Below are 15,502 nucleotides of genomic sequence, written 5' to 3' on the forward strand. Positions count from 1 at the left end.
CATATGGGACAGATTTTTGAGTGGTTTTCACTTGGATTAATTGTGTCTCTATTGCATTCATGACGTGGTTTTTCATTGATATCAACATATATGTATTCTAGTATGTGATAGAGAGAGTTCCAGTACATCACAAAGACATATTTTATCAGTGAGGTTTCGAAGTATAGAGAGTTAATCTATGGGGGCTTAGATTCATATTATGGATGTGTTCTCTAATGTTAGTATGAAGATTTGGATGAGATATAGTTCATTTAGTGAGGACTAGTTGCAAACCAATTTGAAAGAAACAATTTAGTGGCAATCTAGTTATATCTGGTAACTAAGATTAGATCATGGTTGAAGACATGTTTGAAATTTTTTCTTTTGAAAGAAGATATTGGAGATCATTATGTAGATATCTCTAAAGTATAATGTGTGATATGTTCATTAGCATCTGACTCTTGTGATGGGATTTATTTTGGAAGTTGTAAATTGTATTGAAGTGTGTGGAACCTTATTGTAATATTCTATCGAGGTCCTATATTATGCATTGTATATTGGAAAATTCCACATAGGATGACTCAATTAGTTATTAGGACAAGGTATAAAGAAAGGTTGTTTCCTTGGTTGTAAGGGTTATTGTGTGTGTGTGTGTGTGTGTGTGTGTGTGTGTGTGTGTGTGTGTGTGTGTGTGTGTGTGTGTGTGTGTGTGTGTGTGCGTGCGGGGGGGGGTATTGCATTGGTGTTGAGGATGCCAATTTGATCAGAGAAAAAAACAAGTGATATTCATATTGGTTTGAGAAACTCAAAGGAACTATTTTAGAAAATAATTTTTTGTATGTTTAGATCACTATTGAGATATGTTATCCTAAAGATCTATTTTGTGTAACAGTTCTAAAGTAATTTGGATAGTGGGTTAACTTGTCTTCGTTGTGCTCCTAACATGTTTAGAATCTTCTAACATGGATTCAATGTCTCCTAACATATACTCATGTGTACTAATGTATATAATTGGATACTAAAAAGATCATATCCTATTACAAGGAAATTTTATATTAGTACATCATATTGTAGGTACCATCCCCATTGAGGTTTTCCCTCTGATTAAGGGTTTCTCTAGTTAACAAATCATTTTGTCATTCTATATGTTCTATCTATTAGAAATGTTAACTTTATTGATTATTAAAGGTGAGTTTGATAAGTTAATTTTAAGTTGGATCAATCACACAACAGATTGCCCCTCCTCCCCTCTTTGTTGTATTGGTGGACTTTACTTTCTAACATGGGTTTCCCCTTTCTTCATGGAAATGTAAGGCTATAATGATTTTATTTGGTCCATGTTCACAAATTCTTAGTCTAAGGGAACCATGAAAATTGAAAGTTTTTACTATGTAGTTTCTTCAAGAGCATTAGCAAGCTACAATTTTTGAGAATGCAGATATGTGCATTCGAAGAAAATTTCAATAAACTACCATTGTTTCATTGTAAAATTTGGAAGACACAAAATACCTTCAAATATCAAAATATGCTACGATTATATGAACCCCCTCCTTACAATATAGCTAGCTTGCATATCACAAGATAATTTACTGTATAGAGTAGATACACAATAGTCCATGGTTATGACTTTCCCCCACCAAACTATATTAGGTGCAAGGAAAATCTTAATGTGCCCTTAAGTATTCTTATTTTTCTTACTACAATAAAAAATTGGAAAGAGAGCCTCTCTGTTATTTTCATTAAGGGATGATAATATCCTTAGATAAGCATTTTATGACCTTAGACTCACATGAAAAACCTTTTTATTTTGTCTAGAAAAAGTAACCCCCTTCCACTCTATCTCCCACAATGCACTGTATGAAAACACTCGTATAAGGCTAGAGAGAAGTCCTTCTTATAGTAAAAGGATCCTAAATATAAGAATATTTTCAATCATTCTAAATCCAATAATGCATATTGTCCTTCCCCTTAGGTTAATGAGTTTCTTACTAGTACCATTGAAAAATAAAATTCCTTATTGGTTTACCCAAGTCTTCCAACAAGAAAACTCAACCCAAGAATCCCAAACAAGGTGTTGACAATCACTATAATTGAAGGTAACGAGGAGGGAAAAAAATATAAAGAAAAATAACGAAAAAAATAGAATGTGGGGACCAACTTGAGGACCAAAGATTTCACATACTTTCAAAGGTATCCTTACTCCTGCAAAAAATGTTAAAAAGTTTATTTCAAAGGATGATGAAGATAACACATCCCATGAAAAGATGGTTTTGTGTTAATGGAAGACATTGAAGAGGATGTATATGAAGAAGAACAAAAGTGGCATGATGAAGAGGTTGAATTTCAAAAGGAAAACATGGAGTCAAAAGAGAAAGGCACCTTAAAAAATTATTTTCTAAAAATGAAGCTATGAAGATTTCATAGGAAGAAAGGGATGTGCAAAAAACAAAAATAAAAAATGATGAAGATGAAAAAAGGAACAAAAAGGTGGTTATAATTGAACTCCATGTTAGAATGAATTTACTATAAAATAAAGTAGAGAATTTAGTCAAAATAAGAAGTATAAGAAGCTACTTCTGTGATAAGGACTACTGTAGGCATAATGAATGGAGTTGTTATAGGGATTTGTACATGAGTACATCTATAAAAAAGTAGCTTATGGAGAGAGGCACCATAAAAAAGTAGCTCATGGAGAGAGGCACCAATAGAGGAACCGAAGGATCAAGTTCATAGGGCTTATTGAAGACTAACTAGAAAGACATTGTAGAGGCTCTTCAAAAGATTTGGGACTTTGTAGATGTCCCAAAGAATTCTACTTAGTTTATGCTCTTTGTTTCCTTTATTTAAATATGGTTTGACTTGCATGTCCATGCTATTTATCATATTATAGATCTTTTTAATACATTCATGGTTAAGTTTAAAGACCTTTTGAGTAATGTAATGTATATGTTTAGAGCTGGAATGTTATGGATTGGGTGTTTGATGTCTGGAAGTAAGGTTAGTTTTTTTTTTTTTGGACACACTTTCAATTTTAGTAGTATTTGGGTATGTGTTATCGAATACTTTGGGTCCCTTGTGTTGTTCAATGCTTATTGTTCCTTTGATAGTTATTTTATAATTTTTGTTGTTCTATTTTGTAATGGGATCAAGGCCTCTCTCTTGTTCTATTTTTCAAAGGAGGTTTACAATCTTCACACAATAAAGTGTAGTTTGCAAAGAGTTGACTTTTAGAAAATAGCATAAACTTAGAAATGAAATGAATCTGTTTGCTTTCTATTTTAAAAAATAATCATTTTTTTATTTTTTTTGATGGAGGGTTCAGACCTGCGAGGCAATTTAGCAAGGCGCAAAGATAGACTTTTTAAATTTCAAGAATCAAAGAAATATAAAAGAGAATTAATAATTGACATGCTAAACATTATTTCTAATATCACATCATTATGATTGTAAAATAGTGATACTAAACTGATATAATGTATTGATCATTCAACAATAGTGATACACTAAACTGTTATGATGTATTCATCATACAACAATAGCGATACTAAACTGATATGATGTATTGATCATATAATAGTTGTACTATATTGATACAATATTTTGAACACCAGGTTTTTAAAATTCAGATAGTCCATTGTCTTTGATATACATAAAATAATTTGATTTAAGTAGCTGTGAAGAGCCTAATAAAATCCACATTGTAATTTTTAAGTAAAATAAAGATGTAACTCTATTGTAATTTAGCATTTGATTAATGCACGATGGGGATCAGAAGTAGACATTGAGGCCTGCTAAAGCACCCTTTTCTCCTATCTCATCTATCATACACTATATTTCAAAGGCCTTCCTTCAGCCTAACAATCTCAAGGCAACTCTTACTATGATCAGAATTGTTCATGTAATATTTTGCATATTCATTTACACCAATTTGTTTGTAAAGTGGAGGATTTTCTGAATTCAATAAATGAGGAATGGGTTCAATCTTCACGTTAGACTCCATTTGAAGACTGAAAAACATAGGAATAGAAACTCGTCCAGCTACATCGTTGGTCACGGCTCTGTGCTCCACACTCTTGAACACTCCATTCGACAATATCTGCTACAAATAGACAATGGAAATTATTAGAATGAAAACAGCAATCAGAATAAAAGTGAGCACGCATGTGTATGACAAATTTACAAGAATTACATACCTCTAATTGATCTCCAATATTAATGACAAAAGCTCCATGAATCGGATCAACACCCACCCAGTCACCGTTATGTTTAACTTGGAGACCACCAACTTCATCCAACAGTAATACTGTTATGCTTCCCATATCTGAATGAATTGATGTGCCAAGTGTGAGCTCTGGTTGAGGACAAGGTGGATAAAAATTCATCATCATAATTTGACGATCCATACAATTAACGGTCTCTGTCAGATAATCAGGAGCCAAGTTAAGTGCTTCTGACAGCAAAGTCAGCAATATTGCACCAAAGTCTTTCATATGTTTGCAGAAATCTATGCTTTCTTCCCTGACAAATTTCCACAAAGCGAAATTTTACGGACAAGCTACCTTTGGTATTAAGAAATTGAGCATCTTAAGTTTATGCCTTTCATAATATTATGTGCTGATTTCACAGCTGTTTGATCTTTGTTAATAATGAAGGTCTTAGGTTTCATCCCTTTAATAATACTGATATTAGTTCAATGTTATCAAATATGGCATAACATTTAGAAATTTTGCTTTACGTCAAAAGATTCACTCGAAAAATAAATCAGTAGTTGAAGTCTAGTTTAAGTTGTTCATTAAGTCAAGTTTAATTGGTAGTAATTCATCAATGCGTTAATATGTCATCACATAATTTCAGATCTAAAGAATTCAATCAATCAACACTAACTTGAAAAAACATAATGATCAGTGTTAGAAGAAGAACACCCAATCGGTGTTAGAAGAAGAACACCCATAATTATTGTAGGTAACTTGGTACACCCTAGGCTCCTACATAGTACATCAGATTTTGAAGATTTTTTTTGTTGTTTTAGTATAAGATTTATTTGCTTATATTTATTGTTTTGTCTTATAGATAGTAAAAACAGACATCATGTAATATATTATGTATAAAAGAATTAAATAATAATTTTAATGTGTCATCCAAAACATAGTTTCTATTGCTCAATGCTTCTCAACAACCAAAAACAATTATAACATTAAATTAATTATTAATACTTATACTAAATACCACAATTATTGTAACCTATTTGCATCAAAACAATTGTAACATTAAATTAATTATTAACTTTTTTCTCCAAAATAAATGACTATTACAATTATAATAAACATAATTGAAACATACATTTCTTCCTATTGTTATAGCTAAAAGTCTCAGATAAAAATGTTGACCATAAACTTCAATAATTTAAGCCCTTTCATAGATAGAACGGTAAGCCTTCTGGTTAAGGGGTATCAGGTACAGATCTCACCATGAAGAGTTTGATGATAAGCATAGCATAAAAACTAAGCACGGCAGCTTTTATCTGGATAATTATATGTTATTCGTTGTTCACCTTTCTATGTATTCACTCCAATATTATTCTCTGAATCCGAGTTTCTTTTGTACATCGGCATATAATTCATTAGTTTTAGAGATTGCAGCCAAGCTGTAAGCTGAAAGATTGTGTGCAGACTTGTCATAAGTTTCAGATATGTAAATATAAGGGGAAAATATCACTTTAATTTTGTATTACCTTAGAGAAACGGGCCATTCCTGACATTGGGGAAAACCAGGCGCATAAGTCAGACGCAATGCATCCTTCCAGTCGACAGCCGTTTGCTTGTGGAGATTAAAGCTGGGAGCAAATTTCACAGTTTTACTGTAGTCATGAGAGTAGTACTTCATCTTCTCTTCAATGGATTCTGTATTAAATCTCCCAGCAGCTTCCAGAATACTCTTCATAACACTCAAAGGAACTGTATGATCCACCACCTGAAAAGCCCATATAATCAATCAATGTCGAAGCTACAAAAGAAGCAATTTTATCACATAAGAGAAAACAGGGGTTCGTTCTTTTCTGACTCACCTGAAAGAAACCCCATGTTTTGCAAGCTTGAAGTATTTGTTGGATAATCTGTGGACGATGAGAGCCTTGGATATCATGGAAGCTGACAAAGGGGATTCGTGGATGAGTGGGAAGTTGAAATGGGCGGTTGTGTGGAGGCTGTATAAAGAATTGGGGAACTTCTTCTATGCCTAAATCAGCAAGACCTTTTACCCCTATTTTTGAGCTGTCGAATTCATCAATTGAATCCATATTATGACCTGATCTGAGTTTTGATTGGCACATATTCATTTTTAGCGGAGTATATTTAGGACAACACCTTGTTGCTTATCTTCTACAACACAGTTTATTTGTTGGCTGGATTTTACTTTAAAAAAAAGGAATAGCCCTGTATCATTCCACCTGAATATAATTGATAGAAAATGGACATAAATTGGGGACTCTAGAATATGGAATCCATCTGTAATGGGGATTTTATGAGCTTTGTTTATAAACTATACAAGAGCCGGAGTCAGACTTATGTGAAAAATAAGAAATTTATTTAAAAATATCAAATTAAAAAGTTGTTTTAGAGGGAAAAAGTAGAAAATTGAGGTAACAGAGAAAAGATTGAATGAAATGCAGTGTTAATTCCTGCAGTGTAGCTAGGTTGCAGTATAATGGCTAAACTAAATTAACCTGACTTGTATGCCTTTAAAGACTTGGGCCTCCCTCCTGCATTTATTCAAAGATGAAATCTTCCTTAGCAATATCAATCAACTCATACAAAATGTGAAATGACTGAAAGCAATCATAAGGATCTTAACACAATCAAATCCCTGCCAAAGAATACAACTGGAAATACTTGAGAACTTTCGACTGTTAGTTTTAGTGTAGCATGAAACAGTTATGTGTAAAAAGAAACTACTGAAAACAAACATGAAATTAGACTACATCACAAATGATAGTTAAAGTAAGAAGAATATGTACTTAACCAAATATGTGATCTAAAATCAAAATAAACATCAGTTCAGATGCATGACATACCAAATTAAGTTATAGTGACAAACTCTATGCACTATGTAAGTGGTGAAAGCAATAATGACAAGCGGCCCATATGACTACATCTCTTGCAGCCAAACCTATACCCTGTTTCAAAGCTCTTGTTAAAGCCTAGATTGAAACCCTGTTCGTTTAATAATATATGCACAACAATCAATTTCTTTGAATGTAGAAGAAAGTTCCTAACCATTGTATTGTATTTGCAAGAACTGAATCAAATCTGAAATGTCTGAACCTAACTGTACTACAAAGTTCCTAATCATTACTGTATTTGCTAGAACTGAATCAAATCTGAAATGTCTGAATCTAACTGCACTACAAACAAGGTGTATATACTCTATTTTCTATAACCTTCTTTTGAGAAGTACAAATTCTCCACTACTAGGCATAAAACCAATTGAGCTAAATTGTTGGCTCCAATAAATCCATTAATAGTTTCTAGCTTTCCTTACAACGTTCCGTGGACAGAGATACCTAAGTTTCATTAACAAAGTTATCAATAATTGTGTCAGTAAATACTCATTTTGATAACATACATCTAGAAACAGCTGACATTAAACTAAATAGACTGAGGAAGTTCATCAATGGATCCAGTCGATTGAAGTTCCATGTATGATAATAGATCTGGAAAGGCTGTACAAATTTTATAGACCTAGTCCACGGCAAGTGAGTTATCCAAAGATTCTACACAAATTATGTTATAGATATTACATAACTCTTAGTCATAACTTCAATCACAAGTTTTCCCAAATCTAGCCAGTTGAATTTTTTGGTTTGTTTTCCATTATTGGATTACAAATCAGAGGATTTAGATGGATAATAAAGGTCATAAACGAGGGCTTTATTTCAATTTTGGTTCCTATGCATCCCAGGCTAACTGATTTACAAACCCCCAACTTTCCATATTCCTGGCTGTGTACAGATTCATTTAAAAAGCTTGTAGAGGTTGCTCAACATACCTTGAAAAGACTACGAATGTGCCAATAATGTTCCTCAGGCACAGCATTAAAAAGTAATGTTTATCCTCAATGAAGATCTGCGGCTCAGTTAACCAGGGGCGTAATGCTGCAGCTCGAATAACCACTGCACAAAGAGGAAACTTCTCTATAAACTAATGTTGTAGAGTTAAACTCATTTGAAAAGGGTGCCAGATTTGGATAACGTTGACAGGGAGAAGACAAACCCAATAAGGAGTCTTCCACAGGTAGAGTCCCAAATCTCTCAAACTGTATGCTATATTGCAATGCAAGTAAACCTGCCAAAGGGTGCTGATGAGGATGCTTTGAAAAGGATTCTGGCTATTCAAAATTTTCTGATCATTGGCTCTACAAATAACGTCAGTAAGATGTTGCGAAAATGATCCAAATGGATGTTTGTAAGAGAATAAGGCATTGCAATTAATAAAAATTTAATGACATTCTAATCAAAATTAATTTTCTCGAAAATGGATTGGTTCATGCCGCATCTACTTTCAGACCTTTTAAGTTTATATGATAGATTCAGCCAGTTTGAACTACAATTTAATACGAATTGTTGCATCGGTGTAAGTTCGTCTGGAAGGTCTGTTACAAGGTATGTCCTCACATGATGTTGTGCTTCTCATTCAGGATTTTGACAATGCTTATGATTTACTCAAAAAAAAAACTTTAAAAGGTTATTTTATGGGAAGGATCGCCCCTAAAAGCATGTTTCAGGAAGGGTTTGCCAAAGCTTGGTCCCCTCATGGTATTTGCCTTGAGGCTGTTCAAGATCTTACCAAAGGCTTTTTTTAATTTCGCTTTCCTAACCCCTCTCATGTAGAGGCTATTTGAAGCAATGGGCCATGGTCTATCTACTTTTCTTTATTGGTCTTTCAACATTGGTCTCTAGGCTTCACTGTTGCAGACATAAAAAATTAAGGGTCCCTATGTGGGTTGAGTTCCCTGATCTCCCTTTGTCTTGTTGGCCTTTCATACAAACCATGGCATAGTCTCTAGACAAGGTGGTTTTCTTTGAACCCAACTATTTTTTCATTATTCCATGACTTCAAAGAAGGGTTTGTGTTGAGGTCGACCTTTTGTGTGACCTTAAAGAAATTGTTAATATCTAGGTGTGAAATAACACCTTCACTCAGAAGGTGTTGTACCTCAATCTTCTCAACACCTATTATCAGTGTCAATTAGTGGAGCACAAGATCAAAGATTGTTCATTGGTTGCCCCACTGACAAAATCTCCTATGAAAGATTCTAGCTCTCTATTTGCAGAGGCTGCTAAAAAATGATGAATGAACTATTATGGTTCATAAAGGCAAGCCACCTTCGGCCCTGAAGCAACCTATGGCTTTGGCTCTTTAGGCTACCACAATGACTCCCACCCAGACCACTTCTTCTCACTGTATAGTTGTATCAAACCCTTGCCAACAAGGGATGGGGTCATTTGTTTCACACCCTAGTTCACAGGGGAAAGACAACTCTCTACATAATTCTAGCTCCCCTTGGGTTTTGTTCTACAAAATGCTTTGTACATATGGATGAAACAAATGTTGAAAGATACTAGGATTGAGTTTATAGAGACTATAATCATACATTGTGATAACACAAGTACAATGAGTATGTCAAAGAATTAAGTTTTACTTTCAAACACAAATCATATATCTATATCACTTTTTGAGAGAGAAAGTTGCAAAGAAAGATATTAGACTAGGGTATGTGCAGGATCATGGTGTACAAAACTATGGCCTTAAGTGGCAGTGAAAAATCAGCAAGTCAGGTTTATGTCAACTTGACACATAATTTTGAAGTGGTTATGGACTTTATATCAAAAAGTTGTAAGAAATTAAATGTAGTTTCTAAACTACAAGGCCTTATCAGGAGAAAAAAAAAATTAATTGGTCAAAAGTTTGAATTTTAATGCAGTACTAAGAAAATTTCAGGGCGAAAATAAAAAGTAGGTGTATGTCTGACCACCTTAATCAAAATCAAATCATAATATTTTTTTAATATAATTATAGATATGAAAAGTAGACTCATGCCCGGATGTGATGCATATTTTTCGGTATTTTTATTCGAAATAAATAATTAACTATGAATTTTCTACCAAAACTTTTTCGAAAAAAAAAAGTCCCGTGTCTGACCACCCTAACTAATAGAAAATTTTACCAAATTTGAATCTTTATTTTTTTTTCTTATACTAGCCGAAGTATAGAATGTGACGCAACTTTTAAATTTAAAAAATGTTATACCGTTTGAAAATTATAGCTATTTTTCAATCAGCACTTTACAATTATCTAAATTGATAATTAACTAATAAATACTTATCGAACTCAGAATTTGATAGAAATTATATTTATGGAATCTAGAGATTGATATTAAAAAACCCTTTTCATTTTATTCAATTTCGATCAAAATAACATTGTCAGACAGCTACCCGAAGTCTGAGTATAACTAAAACCCTCTTCAAACACATCTTTTGGGTTGACCGGGTAGGCTTGGTATTTACCAAGCCTAATCAGATATCCGATATGTTGAGGTGGGCAATTTTAAATTCTCAACCCATTTTGGAGGGAAAATTGAGTTTAAACGTCACAACTTATTATTTCTAAATTATTTCACTTATATTACTATGTAAAGATGTATTTTAATATATTATATATATATATAATAACGTAATGTAAAGATATAAGATATAATCTAACAATATATACTAATATATTATGTTAATCTTATTACAATCTATAAATATAATTTATATTATTTTTATTTTTACTAAATATAATAACATAATATTTTCATTAAATATAATATGTATTATATATTATTATTATTATTATTATTATTATTATTATTATATATATAATAACGTAATATATTAAATATAAATATATAATATGTATTATATATATTATTATATTAATATGTATGTTATTAATATATATATATATAATAACATAATATTTTCATTAAATATAATAAAGTAATACATATATATATGTTATTAATCTATATATAATAACGTAATATTTTTATTAAATATAATAATGTAATATGTGTGTGTGTGTGTGTGTGTGTGTGTGTGTGTGTGTGTGTGTGTGTGTTATTAATAGATATGTATATTATTAATATATATGAGTCAAAGGGGGTCATAGGTCAACCATTGACCCCCTTCGACGCATTAAACGACGACATATGTCTTTAGGGGTCCTAAGAGCCCTAGGGACATATTACAATGGTTAATATGGGTCAAAGGGGGTCATAAGGTGACCTATGACCCCTTTTAATCGATTAAATGACGATATATGTCCCTAAGGGTCCTAAGACCCCGACGAACATATTTGAATTGTTCATATGGGTCAAAGGGGGTCATAGGGTGACCTATGACCCCCTTTGACCCATTAAATGATGACATATCTCTCTAGGGGTCCTAGGACCCCTAGGGACATATTAGAATGGGTAATATGGGTCAAAGGGGGTCATAGGTCCCTTTGACCCATTAAATGATGACATATGTCCCTAGGGGTTCTAAAACCCCTAAGGACAAATTAGAATGCGTAATATGGGTCAAAGGGGGTCATAGGGTGACCTATGACTCGCTTTGACCAATTAAACGACAACATATGCCTCTAGGGGTCCTAGAACCCCTAGGGACATATTCAAATGGGTAATATGGGTCAAAGGGGGTCATAGGGTGACCTATGACCCTCTTTGACCCATTAAACAACAACATATGTCGGTAGGGGTCCTCGAACCCCTAGGAACATATTCAAATGGGTCATATGGGTAAAAGGGGGTTTTGACCCATATGAACGATTCAAATATGTCGTTATGGGTCCTAGGACCCCTAGGGACATATTCAAATCGTTCATATGGGTCAGGGGGGTCATAGGTGACCTATGACCCCCTTTGACCCATTAAATGATGACATATGTCTCTAGGGGTCCTAGCACCCCTAGGGACATATTCAAATTGTTCATATCGGTCAAAGGGGGTCATAGGCTGACCTATGACCCCCTTTGACCCCTTAAACGATGACATATGTCTCTAGGGGTCTTATAACCCCTAGGGACATATTCAAATCGTTCATATGGGTCAAAGGGGGTCATAGGGTGACCTATGACACCCTTTGACCCATTAAATGATGACATATGTCCCTAGGAGTCCTAGGACCCCTAGGGACATATTCGAATCGTTCATATGGGTCAAAGGGGGTCATAGGGTGACCTATGACCCCCTTTGACCCATTAAACGACGACATACCCCTTTGATCCATATGAACAATTCAAATATGTCCCTAGGGGTCCTAAGACCCCTAGGGAAATATTTGAATCATTCATATGGGTCAAAGGGCGTCATAGGGTGACCTATGACACCCTTTGACCCATTAAACGACAACATATGTCCTTAGGAGTCCTAGACCCCTAAGGACATATTCGAATCGTTCATATGGATCAAAGGGGGTTATAGGGTACCCTATGACTCCTTTTGACCCATTAAATGACAACAGATGTCCCTAAGGGTCCTAGGAACATATTCGAATGGGCCATAGGTCACCCTATGACCCCCTTTGACCCATTAAACGACGACATATGTCCCTAGGGAAAATAAGACCCCTACGGACATATTCGAATCGTTCATATCGATCAAATGGGGTCATAGGGTGCCTTATGACACCCTTTGACCCATTAAACGACGACATATGTCCCTAGGGGTCCTAGGACCCATAAGGACATATTTGAATCATTCATATGAGTCAAAGGGGGTAAAAGACGACATATGTCCCTAGGGGTTCTAAGACCCCTAGAGACATATTCGAATGGGTAATATGGGTCAAAGGAGGTCATAGGGTGACCTATGACTCTCTTTGACCCATTAAACAACAACAAATGTCTATAGGGGACCTAAAACCCCTAGGGACATATTCGAATGGGTAATATGGGTCAAAGGGGGTCATAGAGTGACCTATGACTCGCTTTGACCGATTAAATGACAACATATGTCGCTAGGGGTCCTCGGACCCCTAAGAACATATTTGAATAGGTCATATGGGTCAAAGAGGGTCATAGGGTGACCTATAACCCCCTTTAACCCATTAAATGATGACATATATCTCTAGGGGTCCTAAAACCCCTAGGGACATATCCAAATTGTTCATATGGGTCAAAGGGGGTCATAGGGTGACCTATGACCCCCTTTGACCCATTAAATTATGACATATGTCTCTAGGGGTCTTGGAACCCCTAGGGACATATTCAAATCGTTCATATGGGTCAAAGGAGGTCATTGGGTGACCTATGACTCCCTTTGACCCATTAAATGACGACATATGTTCCTAGGGGTTCTAGCACCCCTAAGGACATATTCGAATGGGTAATATGGGTCAAAGGGGGTCATAGGGTGACCTATGACTCTCTTTCACCCATTAAACAACAACATATGTCTCTAGGGGTCCTAGAACCCATATGAACATATTCAATGGGTAATATGGATCAAAAGGGGTCATAGGGTGACCTATGACCCTCTTTGACCTATTAAACAATGACATATGTCGCTAGGGTTCTTCGGACCACTACGAACATATTCGAATGGGTCATATGGGTCAAAGGGGGTCATAGGGTGACCTATGACCCCCTTTGACCCATTAAACGATGACATATGTCTCTAGGGGTCCTAGAACTTCTAGGAACATATTCAAATTGTTCATATGGGTCAAAGGGGGTCATAGGGTGACTTATGACCCCCTTTCACCCATTAAACGATGACATATGTCTCTAGGGGTCCTATAACCCCTAAGAATATATTCGAATCGTTCATATGAGTCAAAGGAGGTCATAGGATGACCTAGAGACATTCAACGATGACATATGTCCCTAGGGTTCCTAAGACCCCTGGGAACATATTTGAATCATTCATATGGGTCAAAGGGGGTCATATGGTGACCTATGACCCCCTTTGACCCATTAAACGATGACATATGTCACTAGAGGTCCTCGGACCCCTAGGAACATATTTGAATGGGTCATATGGGTCAAAGGGGGTCATAGAGTGACCTATGACCCCCTTTGACCTATTAAACGACGACATATGTCTCTAAGGGTCCTATAACCCCTAGGAACATATTCGAATTGTTCATATGGGTCAAAGGGGGTCATAGAGTGACCTATGACCCCCTTTGACCATTAAACGATGACATATGTCCCTAGGGGTCCTACGACCCTTAGTGATATATTCGAATCATTCATATGGGTCAAAGTGGGTCATAGGGTGACCTATGAACCCCTTTGACCCATTAAATGATGACAGATGTCGCTAGCGGTCTTTGGACCCCTAAGAACATATTCAAATGGGTCATATGGGTCAAAGGGGGTCATAAGGTGACCTATGACCCCCTTTGACCCATTAAACGATGACATATGTCTCTACGGGTCCTATAACCCTTAGGGACATATTCGAATCATTCATATGTGTCAAACGGGGTCATAGGGTGACCTATGACACCCTTTGACCCATTAAACGATGACATATTCGAATTGTTCATATGGGTCAAAGGGGGTCATAGGGTGCCCTATGATCCCCTTTGACCCATTAAACGATGATATATGTCCTTAAGGGTCTTAAGGACATTCGAATGGGCCATATGGGTCAAACCCTATGACCCCATTTGACCCATTAAACGATGACATATGTCTCTAGGGGTCATAAGACCCCTAGGAACATATTCAAATCTTTCATATGGGTCAAAGGGGGTCATAGGGTGCCTTATGACACCCTTTGACCCATTAAATGATGACATATGTCCCTAGGGGTCCTAGGACCCATAGGGACATATTTGAATCGTTCATATGGTTCAAAGGGGGTCATAGGGTGACCCATTAAACGATGACATATGTCCCTAGGGGTTCTAAGACCCCTAGAGACATATTCGAATGGGTAATATGGGTCAAAGGGTGTCATAAGGTGACCTATGACTCTCTTTAACCCATTAAATGACAACATATGTCTTTAGGAGTCTTAAAATCCCTAGGGACATATTTGAATGGGTAATATGGGTCAAAGGGGGTCATAGGTCACAATCTATGACCCTCTTTGACCCATTAAATGAAAACATGTCGCTAGGGGTCCTTGGACCAATAAGAACATATTCAAATGGGTTATATGGGTCAAAGGGGGTCATAGGGTGACCTATGACCCCCTTTGACCCATTAAACGACGTCATATGTCTCTAGGGGTCCTAGAACCCCTAAGGACATATTCAAATTGTTCATATGGGTCAAAGGGGGTCATAGGGTGACCTGTGACCCTCTTTGACCCATTAAACGATGACATATGTCGCTAGGGGTCCTCGGACCCTTAAGAAAATATTCGAATGGGTCATATGGGTCAAAGGGGGTCATAGGGTGACCTATGACCCCCTTTGACCCATTAAACAATGACATATGTCTCTAGGGGTCCTAGAACCTCTAAGGAC

At 35.7% G+C, this 15,502-nt stretch overlaps 1 long non-coding RNA gene and 1 pseudogene across 2 annotated transcripts; both read right to left on the reverse strand.

Annotated features, from left to right (window-relative positions):
* Positions 1 to 3,591: 3,591 nt before the first annotated feature.
* On the reverse strand, positions 3,592 to 6,353 carry LOC149547118 (1-aminocyclopropane-1-carboxylate oxidase homolog; annotated as a pseudogene). Its single transcript, XR_016353833.1, has 4 exons — positions 6,044 to 6,353; positions 5,711 to 5,949; positions 4,173 to 4,497; positions 3,592 to 4,075 (listed from the first exon to the last, which is right to left on the reverse strand). The product of XR_016353833.1 is annotated as a 1-aminocyclopropane-1-carboxylate oxidase homolog (transcript).
* On the reverse strand, positions 6,301 to 8,387 carry LOC149547119 (uncharacterized). Its single transcript, XR_016353834.1, has 4 exons — positions 8,247 to 8,387; positions 8,023 to 8,146; positions 6,701 to 6,736; positions 6,301 to 6,424 (listed from the first exon to the last, which is right to left on the reverse strand). It is a non-coding gene; the product is annotated as an uncharacterized LOC149547119 (long non-coding RNA).
* Positions 8,388 to 15,502: the final 7,115 nt, after the last annotated feature.

The sequence above is a fragment of the Cupressus sempervirens genome, chromosome 7 (assembly GCF_028749045.1).
Source record: "Cupressus sempervirens isolate cs-2001-9-10 chromosome 7, ASM2874904v1, whole genome shotgun sequence".
In the NCBI taxonomy this organism is placed as follows: Eukaryota; Viridiplantae; Streptophyta; class Pinopsida; order Cupressales; family Cupressaceae; genus Cupressus; species Cupressus sempervirens.